Genomic DNA, 3,761 nt, shown 5'->3' with positions numbered 1-3,761 from the left:
GAGCTAGGTAGAAGAGCACTGTCTTGTCATGCTGCCCAGTACTCAGCTCACACACACATCTGTTGACAGCTTCCCCAAAGCAGGCTTTGAAGTCCAGGCTCCCCAAGAAGCCTGGGGTGGAGATTCTGCCAGGCTAAAAGACCTATCCCCAAAGGTGCCACCCTCACCAGTCTCATCCTGACAATCTTGGATTATTTTTGCCCTGAAGTTTTGGAGTGGGGGACAGAGAGACAGCAGACAGTGTGCATTAATCACCTTTCCAGAGAGCATCAGACCCCCAGACTGGGACAGGTAAGAACTCCACTCAGGTGTTTTTCTCACTGATTGCCACTTGGGGGAAGCAACACTTGTGAGCATCTGCCTGTCTCCCCAGGTCCTGTTCAGAAACTCTATCTGTGCCTTTGGAGAAACTGCCCCAAGCACACAGGCCCAGCAGCCACCATCTATGGCCCCCAGGACCTAATCACCTACATAGGGTTCAGTGCATGTGAGCAGACACTGGGCTTGATTCCTGCCCAACAGCTCGTGCCAGATACCCCATGCCCACCTCATTAAGAGAATGAAGCCACATGTTCACACCCAGGCCATCATGGTGATAGAGTGGCTGGGGTCCTACTTTCCCACCCTTCAATGCTGGTTCAGAATCAGCTGTCAGACCACATTCCTACCCTGAGGTGGGACTTTGGGACATTGTCCACCAGGGACACTGACCACTTTTAAAGTTCCAGAAACAGAGGGCCAGCTGTTTCCCTGGAAGTTTGTTACATGGGATAACCCAAGGCTTGCCTTCAGAAACAGGTTTCCCACCACATAGCTGCCCAAGTCCCAGCACATCCATAAGTTCATGTGAAGCCTTCCTGCCACATCCACAGCCCATGCCAACCCCTCCTGGAACCACTGGAATGCTTGTTCCTGGGCATGTGATAAGCCCAGACAGCTTCAGCCTTGCAGGACAACTAAGCACATCTGGCAGTAGTAGACAGAGAGCCTATAGAAAGAAGTTAGAGGTGAAACAAGATGTTATGAGAATACTTTAGTAGGCAAAATCACATACCATAAAAATGCTTTAAAATGCATCAGAAGAAGATGAAAAGACACAAATGAACAATTGCATAGTGACACAGGGCTGTCAGAACACAATAAAGAATCCACATAATTTCCATCCTTTACCCAAGAAAAGGAAAGTTCTAGGCCACCTCCTCCTCAGCACACTCCTCAAATTCTTCCTCCTCAGCCATGGCATCCTGGTACTGCTAGGTTTCCGGCACCAGGTCATTCATGTTGCTCTTGGCCTCAGTGAACTCTGTCTCATCCATGCTCTTGCCCATGTACCAGTGGAGGAAGACCTTGCACTTGAACATTGCTGTAACCTGTTCTGAGACATGCTTGAAGAGTTCCTGGATAGCCGTGCTGTTGCCCATGAAGGTGGCCAACACTTTTAGCCCCTGGGGTGAGATGTCACTGATGGCTGTTTTTTTTTTTTTTAATTACTGTTATACTTTAGGTTTTATGGAACATGTGCACAATGTGCAGGTTAGTTACATACGTATACATGTTTTGGGGTAGCCAGTCAGCAAAGTAGCTGCTGTTCTTATTTTGAATGTTGAATGTTTGTTCACCCACCCTCTTCATGGGCATGCAACCCCTGAAAATGGCAGCCACCATTAGGTAGTGGCCATGACTGGGGCAGCCGTCATATTCTTAGCATCAAACATCTGCTGGGTAAGCTCAGCCACAGTCAGGGCCCGGTAATGCTGGCTGCCCTGGCTGGTCAGTGGGGCAAAGCGAGGCATGAAGAAATGCGGCCTGGGAAATGGGACCATGTTCACAGCCAGCTTCTGCAGGTCAGCATTTGGCTGACTGGGGAAGTACAGGCCCATGGTGACCCCACTCATGGTAGCAGATAACAGATGGTTCACATCACCATAGGTGGGTGTGGGCAGTTTTAGGGTTCTGGAATAGATGTCATATAGAGCTTCATTATCTAAGCAAAAGGTCTCATCTGCATTTTCTATGAGCTGGTGGACTGAGAGGGTGGCATTGTAGGTTCCACCACGGTGTCTGTCACCTTGGACTAGGGCAGGATGCTGAATGTGTTTATGATCCTGTCTGGACACTCCTCCTGGATCTTACTAATGAGAAGCGTACTCATCCCAGACACAGTCCCCCCACCCAGGGAGTGGGTCAGCTGGAAACCCTGCAGGCATTCACAGCTTTCACACTCCTTTCTGACAATGTCCATCACTGACTCCATCAGCTCCACACCTTCTGTTTAGTGCCCCTTGGCCTTGTTTCCGGCCCCACACTGACCTGTAAGACAGTACAGTCAGTCACTTCATAGCCAGGTATACAGTCAACAGTGGTCACAACCACAATGAAAAATGGACCAAGTGTCACATGTAAGGTGAAAGCACCATTCATCCTGCAGGTGGAGCAAATGAAACACTCTACCCCAGAGTTACAGGACAGCAGCCTCCCCTGTTAGAAATTAAGTCAGGACTCAAACCTCAGACATGCTAACAGACCTTACTGTAGGTGGCTCCTGCCCATTTTCAGGGAAGACAGTAGCCACGGACTCAGCTCAGCTCCCTGCAGGGAGTTTACAATGGTAGCTTCTCACCTTAAAGAGACACCTGGGCCTTCCTCCCAAAGCCCATTTAGGAGAGGTAGATTGAGTGACTCAGAGCATAGGAAGATGTTCAGGAGCCCTAGCTCCACAGTTCCCACAGTGATGACCTTTGGGAACTGCTAGATGAGCTGTCCTGGCTAAAGAGCCTCACGGCAGTCTTCACTCGCAGCTCAACAAAGATGAAGTTGTTGGCCTGAAGATCAGCCCGAAGGGCCCCGAGCACACAGAGTCCATGGTGCCCGGCTCCAGGTCCACGAGCACAGTGCAGGGCACATACCAGACCCCTGAGTGGGGCTGAAGGGTATCAGCAAGGGGAGGGCCGCTCTTCCCAGAACAGCAATCAGAGGACTGGGTTCTCAACGCTGGCCTCATTGTAGTTAGTACATGTTGATGCGCTCCAGCTGCAGGTTGCTGTCCCTGTGGCAGGTGTCAGCAGAGTTGATAGGATGTTCATCAGAGATCACCCCCCAGAACTGCAAGAGATTGGAGGGGCCAGACAGGCCAGGGCCAAGTCACTGAGCCCAGGAATCTGGAGGCACACCTGCCCCTCTCCTAGCTCCTCTACCACCCCCACCCTCATCCACACCAACATCCCTAGGCTGCCGTGTCCCTGGAGTCCACCTCGGCTGCCTCACCAGTCTTCCAGTTCCACTGCATCCATGGCAGGGAGCCCAGGGTCTGCAATGCAGTGGCACCACCCCTGTCACTGCCAGTGCCAACATCTTCCCTGGCCACCCAGCACGCCAGAGCTGGGACCTCAGAGCCCCAGATGCCAACCTTGGCACCGATCTGGTTCCTGCACTGCCAGGTCTGCGTGAGCACAACCTCCCTCATGGCCAAGATGGGATTAGGGCAGCAGGAGAAATTTGAGAGGGAAGAGCAGATGTGCAACGACCCAGCCTGCCCTCTGCCAAAGTTTAAATGGACACTCGCCCACCTCCCTCAGCCTTGGATTGGGCTCCCAGAATAAGCAACAGCTTTACTTCCACACAGATGTACCCACCTGTGAATCCCTTGGAGTTGAACATCTGTTGGGGAACTCAGGTGGCCTTGCTGTGGTCCTTTGGATGTTGGGGAAATCTGGTCAGCTGGAGAACTTCCTCCCACATCTTTAGTTAGTTTAAATCCGTAG

The 3,761-nt window shown here is 51.6% G+C and overlaps 1 pseudogene; it reads right to left on the bottom strand.

The window, feature by feature from the left end:
• Positions 1–1,187: 1,187 nt before the first annotated feature.
• LOC129053182 (tubulin beta-8 chain-like) lies at positions 1,188–3,463 on the bottom strand (annotated as a pseudogene).
• Between the last annotated feature and the right edge of the window lie 298 nt (positions 3,464–3,761).

Source organism: Pongo abelii, chromosome Y (assembly GCF_028885655.2).
Source record: "Pongo abelii isolate AG06213 chromosome Y, NHGRI_mPonAbe1-v2.0_pri, whole genome shotgun sequence".
Lineage (NCBI taxonomy): Eukaryota > Metazoa > Chordata > Mammalia > Primates > Hominidae > Pongo > Pongo abelii.
This window is presented reverse-complemented; position numbering and strand designations above follow the sequence as displayed.